We start from the raw sequence: 15,512 nt of genomic DNA on the forward strand, positions 1-15,512 counted from the left end.
AACTATTTTTTCATACTCTAGTAATATAAGCGCTTGGAGGGATATGAAAATATTACAGCGAGGTCAATTTTGCATCATGTGCAAGATTCGTTTTCGCCACACTTGTAATTTACCTAACTACCTTTTTTTTATTAAAATATTGTTAAATAAGTATACGAAAATACATAATAAAAATGTGCATTTTTGATGTAAATTTATTGTTAGTAACGCATATATCTGATGTACCTGTTATTATACAAAAATATACACACATAAATTAGTATTTTAGTAATGCATATAATTATGTAATCTAAAATGATCAAGAGCCCTTTTTGAAATTATTTATTTCGATAATACAACTATAGTAAAATGTAGAAAAAATCCATAAAACAGAATACTCACTATTTAGAAACAAATAATGTCTTATTTCTAACGTATTTTGTATACAACTAGTACACAATTGTTTTTAATTTATAACTAGACTAATTAATTATCTCTGACCATATCATAGAGGGAAGGAGGAGAAGAGGGAGACCAAGGCATAGTTACACCAGACCAAGGAAAAAGTTAGTGTCGTGTCGTGTCAAGAGGTGAAGAGACTTACAGAAAATTGTACTGAATGGCAAGAGCTCCACTGACAAGAGCGCAGCTCTTAAATAAGATAGATAGATAGATATCATTTGTGGTTAGAATAATAATTTTTTCTCTTCCATTCATCTCCATTGCTGACATTTTGGTAATCTTTCCCTTGTCCATATTTTTGATATAGTCTATTCATCCCTTTGTAAGGCTTCCCTAACACACTCTTCGGGGGGGAAAGGGATTCTTAGTAATAGAGACTGAGAATCCTATTATATTCCCAACCAGGTCGACCTCCTCGCGGTTCCCCCTGAAAACTATCATGGTTAATTCCTGACGAATTCATCATGATGGGCTAACTGGCCTGTTTTCATTCTCATCTATCACCCTTCACTGGTGCTCCGCCAGCGTATCCCGTTAGCGCAGGCGGTGTTACTATAACATTTTCACCCATCAAAAAAAAATACACACTTCATCCCTGCAAATCACATTTTATCATCTCTTACTGGTACTACTTTCAAATTTACACTGATATTCTCATTCTCAAAGTTGTCCATCATTTTACTGAAAAAAAATTCAATGAACGAAGTAAACTGAATCATGCAAATGCATTATTATAAATCACATAACTGTACCAAAGAATCTGCATTTCAAAAAGGGCTTCTTAATTTATTCCCACGTTGGGCGCCAAAATAAGTCAGCTTTGGCGCCTAACATGGTATTTATATGCACAATTGATATACTTTTTTTAGTGTTTACCATAATATAACTAAATAGTACTTAGAATATTTAACTGTATCCTTTCTAAATGCATATTTTAAGCGACAAAGTCTAACATAATTAAGATTTTGTGTCAATAAAAAACCGACTTCAATTGTGCCCAAAATCAGTTATTTTTGTTTAAAAACTAAACTACTAAACCGTTTTTGATAAAATTTCTATGGGACCAATCTGTAAGTTTATGATTTCAGATAAAAAAGAATTTTCATAATCGATTCACAACTGACGTAGTTATGAGGTAACAAATATAAAAAAATACAACCTCTAATAACCTCGTTTTTTTTTAAGTCGGTTGAAAATGAAAACTACACAGCCAGTCATAGCAAACTATGGAAGTAAATAGAGAGAAATATATACTTTATTTGCTTCACTTACAATACACAAATAACCTTACATATTGGGTACATATTTAAAAAGAGAACTAAAACAAAACGTATATGTTTAAAAAAAAAAAAAGAAAACAGGAAGAAGGTATATACGAGGTCTGTCCGGAAAGTTCGTATAAAAGTGTTCTGGAATGCGAGAAAGAGGAGTGGGGAGGCCAGGTAAGCGCAGGACCCCTTCATTATGTCCCTAACAATGCTTCAGTTCTGGTCTGACCGCCGTGCTCCGCGAACGTGGCTTGTCACGCCATCTGTGAATTTTACCTCTTAACGAAACCCCGTCGGCATCCCGCTTCCGTTGAAGAGCAGCGCGTCGTAATCAAGTTTTTCTCGAAACTCGGCAAGAATGGCCGTGAAATTTTTGCCGATCTCAGAACAGTTTATGGGGATGATGCTGTGAAGGAACCAACCGTCCACAAGTGGCTAAAGATTCAGAGAGGGCCGAGACAATGTTGATTGTTTTTTTCGATGTTCGGGGATTGTCCATCAAGAATTCGTCCCTCCAGGCCAGACAGTTGATGGAAAATTCTACGTCGATGTGCTCAGACGCCTCAAAGCTCGTGTGGCACGAGTTCGTCCAGACTTGGCGCGAGAGGGGCGTTGGATTCTTCACCACGACAATGCCCCTGTCCACACCTCTCTTGTTGTCCGTGAGTTATTTTTTTGAGTAAAAATTCCATTACGGTGACCGAACACCCCCGTTTTTGATATTCGCCGGATTTGGCCCCGTGTGACTTCTTCTTGTTCCCAAAAAAAATTGGTACTTCGGGGGCGGCATTTGGGGGACATAAAAATACAAAAAAAGCTACGACGGGGCAGCTGAGAAACCTACAACCAGAGGACTTTCAAGGAGCCTTCTCACAGTGGAAACGGCGTTGGCACAAGTGCAATATGTCACAGGGGGAGTACTTTGACAGGGGATAAAATTGATTTACCTGAATAATTGTAAAATAAAATTTTTAAAAAACTTTTATACGTACTTTCCGGACAAACCTATATAAAAGAGGTAACAGAATTTTTAGTGAGTATGCCACAGTAACACAAAATGGTCACATATAAGCTAATTGCTTTGCTCTCAAAACAGCAAAACACTGATATTATGTAACAAAAAAATAAAATGCAGCCTTTCTATTCCACTTTGTCGCTTTAATATAGCCATAGTAGAAACAAAGGGTGTGGTTCTATTATATCGATCTTAATCTTCGATAGAAATATCAAATGTGGTAGGGAAAAATATTTTTAAATATAATTGCCAAATTTAAAAAATCATATAAATACGAATACGTATAATGTAATAGAATTGTGATATAGCTAATATATTTAAATATCTACTTTAAATACTAATGTGCAATTAATTTTATACAATCTCAAATAAATATATTGATTAAAATTGTTGTTTTATTTACTTTATTCATCATTAACTATCTATATTATCCAGTAGTTTTCACGCTGGTGTGGGGTGGTTACCAACCCGCCTGCCGAGCTTTTGTTGTTGTTGTTTTTTTTTTTATACAACTTAGAATGGCAAACAAGCTGACTACCCACCTGATGGAAGGTGGTAACCGTCGCCTATAGAAATGAGCAGTAGCATGGACATAACAGAGTATACTGTTTCGCCCATAATACTCCCCATGCGTTGCCATTCCTGAGGACTCAGGTGTTATTCCTCTTTACAATGTTTTATTAGAGGGATGCGTGCTTATCTTTCGACCATTAAGTTTCCTTAGTCGCCTCTTAACACACCTACGGGAAAGATAAAGATCAGGTGGGCCGTCAGCTTGTTTACCATTCTAAGTTATATAAAAAAAATGTAACTTACCAATGCAAACTATTACAAAGCGATCTTAATTCTAACCTAATTCCTAATTGTTGTTTCGTAAGTGCAATGCAAAAATGTCATTGGCAATAAATTGGATTGATAATAGATTCAAGAGTACACTTGGTCGACCACCACGCGACATACCTTTTATTTCTTTACTAAGGTTCATCTTCAACTTTTTACATTACATGTGCTACTTAATTGATAACGTAAAAATAACTCTGGAATATCAGGAAGAGATTGCTTTAGCGGTAACACCGCCGTTTTTACTTCATATGTGTAATATATTTATTACTTTGTATTATTCTTTAAGTGATGCAATAATGAGTAAATAAATAAATAGTCTCTACTTATTAATTCTGTTGACTGTAAAACTCTGTTACATTCCAACATGCACCCTTCTAAATTCTTGCTGATACCTTTGTCTCGTTGCGGTTGTTACATAATATTTAATCATTATAGGTTTGTTTCCTTTTCGCTTTCCACGGGTAATACATTAATTATTATTATGTCGACATTGCGTGCATCCGTGGGGACAATAACTCGATTATGGATATGTATAGAGCAATGAAAAACATACCTTATGGCTATTGTATCAAAGCTTAATTAATCGTAGAGAGAAACCATAAACTTTGTTGTGGCTGATGTTTACTAGCACCGCCACGCTTGCAAGAATTGTAGCATTGATTGCAATAAAAGAATTTATTGGTAAAGGAATGGTGAAGGTACTCACGCCTCACCATCTCTCCTAGACAGAATATAGCGTGTTCAGTTACTTTATCCTTTATACAATACTAATCCTATTTGAAACCCAAAATGATAGGAATTGTACTTATTTTGATTATTCAGACTAAATAATAAATATAAAATATGCCGCCCCTTCCTTTCCCGTGGGTCTCGTAAGAGGGAACTAGGGGAGGACGAGATATGAACAGCAGCGTCCCTCTTAAAACATCTCTAAAAGTATAAATGCGGTTCCCAACCCGCCTGCCAAGCGTGGCAACTACTGGCAAAACTCCTCTTATGGGGACGGCTTATGTTCAACAGTGGACAGTTAATGGCTGATATAATAATTAAAAAAAAACTTATAACAAAAAATTGTGTCACCCAAAAAAGATGACTTCAGTTGTGATAAAAACAGTTATTTTGGTTGAAAATAAAACTCCTAAACCGATTTAGATAAAATTTCTATGGGATCAATTTGTAAATATATCCTTTTATATATTTAAAAAAAAAAGAATTTTCAGTTCAGAACTGATGGAGTTATGAGGTAACAAACATTAAAAAGCTATCGAATAAAAACCTTCTTTTGAAGTCGTTTTAAAACAACAAAATATGTACAAAAGTCGTTTGCTTGAGTACCTCTGTCCCATTTGTGTTTCAACCGTAAAGCAGTTGTGTTTGCATGGCTGTTTCGGTTTGAAGGGTGGGACATGGCGTGAATTTACCGGGTACAGAGGAATAACACCTGAGTCCTCAGGAATGGCAACGCATGGGGAGTATCATAGGCGAAACAGTATACTCTGTTATGTCAGCTCATGCTCATGTCTATAGACGATGGTTACCAATTTCCATCAGGTGGGCTGTCAGCTTGTTTGCCATTGTAAGTTGTATAAAAAAAACTGCTTTACGGCAAATGTAAGTGAAAAGTGAGTCTTTTTAATGGAATGGTAACTAAGGGCGGGTATTATACAGCAGTATATACACACTCAAACAAAAATCAAATATTAAAATACAATCAAATATCAAAATTGCACCGCTGTGCATTGTATTCCGATAGCGATGCACTTCGGCTCCCAAATAACAGGATCTCAGCAGATCCTGAAAAAAAAATATATACAGCAGTATCTATACATTTTATTTACAATATCTATTTATTGGCCTAACAACGAATATGTTTGACACATTCGTTATTAGGCTGTCTATTATATTTTTAATATTAAATGATCAAATGAAGAACCCGATCGAAATTAATATAGATATTCGACTAGTACGGGCAATATCGGAATGAGTAATGACCTTTTTCCCGCCATCAATATCCAAAAGATCCAAATATATAGATATTGGAACGGCATCTATATTACACATACCTAATGGTAACGCTTCTTACATTCTGACGCGATTGGTATACACTGGCAGAATATCAGTGAGGGCTGACAGGTGAGAATAAAAAAAACAGATCAGTTAGCCCATTGTGCTGAATTTACTTGAAATTAAAAATGATTGAGTTTCCAGAGGGGATTTCGAGAAGGTCGACAGCTAGATTTTGACTCCGTACACCTACCCATTAGGGCTAAACTCATTTTCTACTACTTTCCCATTAGACTGCCGCCATTGTTTACTACTTCCCCAATAACAAAAAATATAGATTTATATATGTATATAGGTGAACATAACGAAATTTAAAACGTAAAAATTCTTTAGTGTAACTTGTCACGCTAATATAAAGTGAAAAGTTTAGTAATTTCTAAGCATCGTTACGATGTTATGTTTCCGTAATAGGTAGATAAGGACAGACGCAGCCGAATCTAATAACCGATTACGGTGGTTCATCATTGTATTCGCGTGACGTTAATAATTTCGTAGCCAGGGGCAAACGTAATACGAACGTCTAGATAACTTGTAATATAACAAAAATAAATAAAAGTCAAGCTACCTTGATAAACTTTCCATGAATAATGTAGTTTTTCTTTACTTTATCCAATAGTATTCTAGAGGTACCTACCTATAATGGTAGTAGATTCGGGCTGCACTCTTTTCTCCGTCTATTTTATGATAAGTAAAGTAAATTTTATATTAATAGAGACCGTTACTTTGTACAGATTACCTGGATAAATAACTATTTTGTTTATCTATGCACCAAATTTAATCTATCTCTTTATATCTATATAATTAATATTCAATCATTTAGGCATATAAACAAGCACATTCATGTTAATAGAATTACATAGATAATGAAGTATAATCGTAGTATACTATATATTGATTTTTGTTAAACTTGCGAAGAAACGACAGTAATATTCTCTCGCAATATATGTAAATTAGCTACATGACATGAAACGTAATAAAACGCTTATGTAACCCACTCCAAATATGTTTTATTTTCACAATATAAAGCATATTTCTTTTTAAAAGACTGGCAGCACATTTGCAATGGCTCTGGTGTTGCGGGTGCTCATGGTCGGTGGTAGCCACTTGCTATCAGGTAAGCCGCATACTCGTTACCCCCTGTTTTAAAAAGAAATAACAGCACTAAGAACATTTGTCGGATTGTTTAAAGAAAAATCTTATATGGAATAAAAGAGAACATTAGTGAAAACTACAATTTACGTTTACATTTTCTTCCCGTTAATGCTTTCCGCTCTTAATACCGCCACAGCTTTCGATTACTACCTATTAGCATTTTTACTCATAACTCACTCTAATGCTCTTTACAACATAGGATTTATTTAATCGTCGATTAATTTATTATCATTTTCAAACGACATAAATAGGTACTTATGTCTTTTTAAATGAGAATGTCGTGTCTTGTGATCATATTCCTCGACTCACAGCCCGAAATGAAAAAAAAAAACATTCCACGGAAACTTTAACTCACCAACACCAAAAGCCGTCACTACGTATCAATTTAAATTTCTGAGCGCCTGTCCAGCGATGGTATCAAACCAGAATTCGATGGTAGTATAACCTCATCCCTTATTACACTGAATTTAAATGTTTTCAACAAATGATGATGAATGCTACCATAACAATATAATCTACCAAAATATTTACCATTGGCAAAATAAATATTATTTATGACATCAGATATATAGATATAAACTGTTCGTATCTATGAAAAATATAGAGATTTTGGTCATTTTAGTTTTTTAAGGGCTTTTACCTTCTTTAGATATGTTAGCCCTATCGCTCTGTACTAATTTCCGAAATAAGATTTTATTTTGCCTACTATCAGAAAGAGAGAATAAATAGGCATCAATAATTTACGTAAATGTTCAAAAATTTCTGATTTAAGGTCAGCTAATATAAGGTAGACTAAACCCAATATTTAATCTATTTAGATGATGAATAGCTCTTTCCCTCATCGAGTTTTTTACTAGATATAAATTGTTGTCAGACGGAAAACCAAATCGCATGTTGTAAATAAACCTTTCATTAGGGTAAGTCGAAACTGCGATCAACATACAGTTACCCAGTTCGAATGCTAGCCCGAACGCGAACGCTACAAGTAAAGATCATTTTTAATTATTTCTTTTAATATTGTTAATTTGTATCTAATAATTAAAATGTGATATCAAAGTTTTATTATTGAAATTATCTGAAATTATGTGTATTACGAATATTATACATCCGTGTTAGATATTTTTATATTATTTAATTTTGTATTATTATAGTTTATGTCTATCTCTACATGAGAAACAATGTGTTTGTGCTTACATAAAAATAAATAAAATGGCGCCTAAAATAAAACTTTTAAAAACTACGTGGAATTCTTAACCCAATAAATAAAAAAAATAAAAGGTGAAGTTATACCCAATTCGTGTGAGAATTTAATTATTATGGATTTATAACTACACGTAATATCAAATAATAGGATTTTGTAAGAAGTCAGTAAGTATTTTGTTTTTTTTTTTGCTTATCTGTATTGAGAATAGGTAAATTAGTTTAGTAATTAATATTTATGCAATTTAAAAACAAATAAATAACTTGTATAAATAAAATAAAAAAAAGCTAAAGTCCAAATTTAGACAATTAGATTCGTACCTACTAACGTGCCCAAATTTCGTTAAAATGCAGGTCAGTACTTTTGTCTTAAAAATGATTTATATAACGGGATTGCCTGAAAGATATCCTTACATGAAAAGTATCATTTGTTCCCAATTTCATTTACAAAAATATTTAAACATCTTTTCAAGTTTAGAATAATCGAGCTGTGGGCATGTAATTTTAGTTGTACAATATTATGATGTACAATTTATTTTTTGTATTTATTGTATTTTCAATTGCTGTATAACTTTAAAGGGATTAATTTAAATTTATGAATACATTCACCCAAGAATGCATATAATTCATAAGCCATAAAAAATGCCTTGACGTAAATACAATTGCTAATTTCATTAGTTTTGTGGTCGTAAAGTCACGTTATTGTGGGTTTGCGTGCTGCGTTCGACTCATACAATATAAAATACAATCCAAGGGAGATATCAATCACAAATCGGATATATTCAATCATCTCTCTCTATAAAAGTATTTTTTTTTTTTTATGAAAATGGACTGGCGGAGCACCAGTGAAGGGTGATTGAGAATCCAGTTAGCCCATCATGATGAATTCGTCAGGAATTAATCATCCCTGGTTGGGTATATTCTACAATGGGATTCTACTCCATAGTTAGTAACCAGTCGTATGTAGATAGTTAACTCTTAATGCAAGCGGCTTGACTTAATCCTACCAATCATCCCTCACTGATACTCCACCAGCGTATGTAGATAGTGCAAGCGGGATTACCCTACGATCAGAAATAAAAAAAAAAAAACTAGCAATAGAAAAAAATATGAAAAAAAGGAAACAACATCTTTATAATGCTAGTAAAATCAATCCAGTTGACCTCACGCACTATGTAGCTTTACCGTTCCATTTTCATTCTTAAAAATAAGCGAGTAGCATTGTTTTGTTATCTATTTGTGTAGATAGTTGATATAAAATACTTAGATGGTAAAAGTCGATTGCTTGGGTACCTCTGTCCCATTCATGTTTCAACCGTGAAGCAGTTGTGTTTGCATGGCTGTGTTTCGGTTTGAAGGGTGGGATATGGCGTGAATTTACTGGGTACAGAGGAATAACACCTGAATGGGGGGTATAATGGGTGAAACAGTATACTCTGTTATGTCCATGGTACTGCTCATGTCTATAGGCGACGGTTACCACTTTCCATCAGGTGGGCCGTCAGCTTGTTTGCCATTCTAAGTTGTATAAAAAATAAATGGAGTATCGAACAGCCACTTCCATTCACAGAAACTAAAATAATGTAGTAGTCCCACATAAAACAAGATGTTTATAAGAATTTACACTGATGGGTGCATCAAAATTTTCCTGCATTATGATGAAAACGGTATCGTGATATTCGGTCTGGGGTTGGCATGCATAATTTGAATGATAATGAGCACTGTAATCGATGCCAAAGTTAGAACAGCTTGCTTTTCTTGCGGTTGTTCAAAATGGTGAATTAAACGAGCTGACAACAATCAATTTTAGTTATGCCGTAGATGATCCTTAGGTGATATTTAATATTAACTAATACTAGCTAACTCAACAGACATGGTCCTGTTTTAGTCTAATTAATTATCCATTCCTAAAAATTTCAATATAACTATTATGGTCATTTAAAAATAAATCTAATCGATACATCCATTTTCAAATGTTTACGTGAGAAGTCGTTTGTATCTACAATTTGGATTCAATACTTTTTTCCCCATTCTAAAAAACATAATCGGATTACTAAGTACGAATATTTATTCAAGCGATGCCCTTACTAACGAAATATATTTAATATTTTAATAAATATACATTGGTAAATAAACTCCTAATTTTGTATTCTGTATAAGAATTTACATCCGCCTCAAGTAATGGGACGTTATCAGATTTTTATTTTCGAAACGGGAACCGAACGATATAGAAATACTATTTTAAAGATCTATCAAGTAGATTATGAAAGATAAACAACGGCTTTAATTATCATAAAACTAATATAGAACATATACGGAAGTAACCACTAACGATTATAAAAATATTTGTCGAAATCGGTTCCGATTCAGCGATGTAATCGAATAACATACACACAAAAAATACAAAGATATTAATAACTTCCTTTTTTGCAAACCTATCCTAATATATATATATATATATAACATTATCCTAATAAACATTATCTATATTCTTTTTTAGCAGTAAATAATGCCTAAGTAATTAAAACCTTCTATAAATCTATTTTAACTATTACAATGTTTTATCAAGACAAAGTCTTGCAAATTAGGAATTCACAAACAAACACACAAACACTCTCACGCACACACTAAAATAGGTTTATAAGGCGTTTCGCGTTTTTACAAATAAGGGGGTGAATATAAGTTTTAAAGCGGAAGATATCGAGCTAAAATATCGAGACATCGAAACAAAATTACGGCTACACATTATTTGATGACACAGATACGATGATAAGCCGAAGGAGTAATAGTGCTTCCTCACGGAAACCGTTTGTATCTACAGAGTGCCGTTAAAATTATCTGATCATAATACGGTTAGATACGTAGGTACAATCAACTTGGAAATAATACGAATGCTAAATGTTGTTTTGTTAACCTAGAACTTTAGGCTTAATGGGATATTACCCAAAGTACTAAGTACTTTGGGTTGTTAGTACTGGCTGGGAACTAGTGATCCCACTACTAGCGGGAGGAAAGGGATTGTTAACCATGGAGTTTGACAATCCCATTGCTAGTAATATGTTCTATTAGGTCGACCACCACGTGATTCCCCCTGGAAACCATCGTAAACAATTCTTATTGAATTCGTCACGATGGGCTAACTGGCCTGCTTCATCCTCGCCTATCATCCTTCACTAGTGCCTCGTCGGTGTATACCGACATCGCGGATTGGGTTATGAATCCATTATCATCTATTAAAAAGATCCCACTATTAGCAAAATTGTATTTTTAATGGGTGATAATCGAATGATAACCCGCCTGCGCTATCGGTATACGCTGGCGGAGCACCAGTGAGGGATGATAGTGAAGATGAAACAGGTCAGTTAACTCATCGTGAAGAATTCAACAAGAATTATCCATGATGGTTTCCAGGAGTAATTTCATGGAGGTCAACCTGATAGGATATATTGCTAGCAATTGGGCTGTTAAATCCCATTACTAACAATCCCTTTCTCCTCTAAAGTAAAACTTTAAGTTATAAAATATACAAGTTATATATTCAACCTTTACTTTTACGTAATCATGATGAACATGAAGGGCAAAGATTTATTGCCCTTGTCCCGCTACTTCGGTTACTAGATCATTCATCATACAAGTTTATTTTGGTAACGAAATATTATCTGCAAATATGTACACTAACAATGTCGTTTCAAGCTAAGTAATAAAATCATTCCATTTGAAATGTTCACTTTGCATCGACGTATATATATGTATATATCTAGAAACATTTTTTTATAAAAAAAAATATCTACATAGTATTATAGTAGTAATATAGTATTTATATTTATTTATCCAACCTACAACGCCAAACAAGCTGTGTGCTTATGTGGATCCGTTGGAAACAAGAACATCTGAACTCCTAGATAAGGTAAATTATGTTATTAGCTTTATCCCGCATCTTCATCCATGATCGTATTGTAATGTTAAATAGATAATTTAGAAAAGTTAATTTCCTAATTTATTGTTGTATGCTTGACCAAAGAAAAACAGCCTACCCATACATCGCATACAATACGATTAATTACAAAACATTAATTATTTTACAGTCATACATTAAAATTGTCAATAAAATTGAAAATAAAATAAAACATGTCAATCAACAGTCACAAACTAACTCATGGTCACCATTAGAACATATTAATTATCATCCTATATATTAATTAAATTATTTATAATGTCAATGTAAAAAAAAAAATGTCAAAGAGCAAAGAATTCATTCATATTATAGAAAGCATTTGGACATTTTTTTTAATAATTTGAATTTTGTATTAATCTTTTGTATTTGGCAAATGATTATATATTTTGATAGCCATTATATAACTACTTTTATTGTATATCATTGAGTTTGCGGCAAATGGGTTACATGATTGTCTCATGGGTACATTTCTAAGACGAACTTCAATTTCTTTTTAAATAAGTGCATGTTGTTTACTACAAATAAGCTGATTTCTAATATATATATCATGTCAACGTAAGATATTCTTTATTTTTAAATAATGGTAGTACTGACTCATCCTTTTTTTATTGTATATGATTCTTAGACAACCTTTTGCAATAGAAAGGTACTGTTTACGTTGATACCCCATAGACAATTCCATATGTTTAAGTACACATTACCATTATGCGTTAGGCCACATCCACTGATGACACATCAACCAACCGATAGAACATAACAGTAACTAAACAATTTTATCAATATGTGATTTCCAATTTAAGTGAGCATCTACAGATATTCCCAAAAAGTCCGTTGTTTCAACATCAAAAACCTTATTGCCTTTAATATTAATATTTAAATTTAAATATTTTTTTTATAATTTCTTATTTGCATAATTTTCGTTTTCGAAGAATTAATTTTTAAATTTAAATTATATAGCCAGTTATATTGTCAATATTAGCGTTGATCTCATTTTCATAATTTTGTAAACTTGAACCATTATTTGTGAATAATAACGTTACATCATCTGCGAATAATACACATATATCTGTCTGTTGAAGGTAAATTAGAATGGGTCCCAATATACTACCCTGTGGAATTCCCAAGATAGATTCCACGTTTTCCAATGTTTATGAGTTTTTATTATAGTGTATTAATGTTGTGGCTTGGTATCTATCATTCAAATAACTTTCTAATAGTTTAAGAGCTATTCCACGAATTCCTAGTTGATCAAGTTGATTTAAAATTATTTCTGGAACTACAGAATCAAAAGCTTTAGACATATCCAAAAATAAAGCAGTGACGTTTTTTTTTTTGATCAACAGACACACAATGTCTTAATAAGTATATTTAAAATAGGACACTTTACGGAAACCAAATTGATTATTATTGAGTAATTTATTTTTTTCTAAATATTTTATAATTCTATTATATATTACGCGTTCAAAAATTTTCGAAAACTAGTAATGCCACAGGTCTATAGTTATCTGCAATGTCCTTCGGACCCTTTTTATACAGTGGTTTTATTAGGCTTACTTTTAACTTACTTGGAAAGCATCCACTTTCACATAAGATTAGTTAAATATGTTAAAGGTTTGACAATATAGGTAGCACTTGATTTTATTATTTGCATTGATATGCCATCTACACCGCAGCTTTTTTTGTTTTTTAACTTTTTTATTATGGTCATTATTTCTTGTTCATCTGTAGGAGTTAGGAAAATACTATTACCTGTACTATATTTTGTGGGTTTGCGATTTTTTGATGTACTCGAGTAATTATTTTGTTGTATAAAATGATTATTCAATATATTTGCAATTTCATTTGGACATGTTATCACTTCATTCCCATTCCTTATTTGTTTTATCGTCTGACTTAATTCATTAGTTTGTTCAGTATTGTGTTTTATTAACCCCCAAATAGCCTTTGTTTTGTTTGTACTATTCTTTACATAATTTAGATTAGATAGTCTTTTCGATTATCTTTTTGATGATCGCAATTATCTTTTATATGTCTTGTAATGAGTTGTTGTTTGTTGTGATGTATTATTTTGTATCTGCAGATAGAGTTGTCTTTTTCGTTTACTAGATATAATTAATCCTTTACTTTTCCAATTAGGCTTTTTTTTTAATGAAAACAAACTAAAGCAAAAAATACTATTGGCGACCGGCCGATGCGAACACTTTAGACATTATTATACTTTTTTATACACATTTACTTTTAGAATGTTCTTATTATTTGTTATTTCAATTTTATATTTTTTGACATATATCATATTGTTCTGTTCCTTGCTTGCTGTTTAATACATTTATTTCGCTACTAAATTCCGTGTCTACATCATTTCATCACCTCATCACAATCCACCGCTCCTTAATAAACACTCTTCGGCTTTATTATATCAGTATCATTAACATCATATCAGTCTGTCTGTCTTCATAGCCATATTTGATTGTGCTGCTGAACATAAGTTTTCCCCTTGGGGAATTTGGCCAGCAGTTGCCACGCTTGGCAGGTAGATTGACAACCGCAGTTAGGTTTTGGAGATATTCTAATAGGGACGCTGCTGCCCATCCCTCGCCCTCCTTTGATCGCCTCTTACGACACCCACGGGAAAGAAAGCAGTGGCCTATTCTATACTGGGACCATATGGCAATTATATTTTTATAAATTACCAATTTCTGTACAAGTTATGAAATTGAACAATAATTATTATTACATATATATTTTACATATATACCTATTACAAACAAACGACTTTGTGCAAAAGTCGTTTGCTTAGGAACTTAGTGAAGCAGTTGTGTTTGCATAGCAGTGAATTTACAGGGTATAGGGGCGTAACACCTTAGTCCTCAGGAATGGCATGGCAAAGGTATCATGGGCGAAACAGTATACTCTGTTATGCCTATATGTCATGGTACTGCTCATGTCTATAGACTATGGTTACCACTTTTCATCAGATGGACTATCAGATTGTTTGTCATTTTAAGTTGAACAATTTTTTGTGTAAAGTGTAGTACAAAAGACGGTCTTAATACTATAGGCATTCTCTATTAGTCAACTCTAGGATGACTTATTAATGAGATTCTGGGTTCCTGCTGGGTGTTTTCTATGTACAATATATAAGTGCCTATTTACAAAAAGTATTATAGTACCAGAATAGTACCCACGACTTGAGGGGAAAGGGATTGTTAGTGATGGAGATAGAATCCCATTGCTATAATATACCCGACCAGGTCGACCTCCTCGCGGTTCCCCCTGGAAACTACTATCATGGTTAATTCCTGATGAATTCATCATGATAGGCTAACTGGCCTGTTTTCATTCTCATCTATCACCGTTCACTGGTGCTCCGCCAGCGTATTCCGTTAGCGCAGGCGGGGTTACTATACCATTTTCAAACAACAAAAAATAACGTATCCACGACACAAGCTTCACTTATTTTGAACTAGATGGCGATGTGTAAATGTCCTATGACGTCTATTTGTCTCATTTACCTTATATTTTATGAGATACAATTATGTATATGTGTACGTAAGTACATATAATAATCAAAATC

The sequence above is a fragment of the Galleria mellonella genome, unplaced genomic scaffold (genome assembly GCF_026898425.1).
Source record: "Galleria mellonella isolate WM207_F2 unplaced genomic scaffold, CSIRO_AGI_GalMel_v1 utg93, whole genome shotgun sequence".
NCBI classification, from domain to species: Eukaryota; Metazoa; Arthropoda; class Insecta; order Lepidoptera; family Pyralidae; genus Galleria; species Galleria mellonella.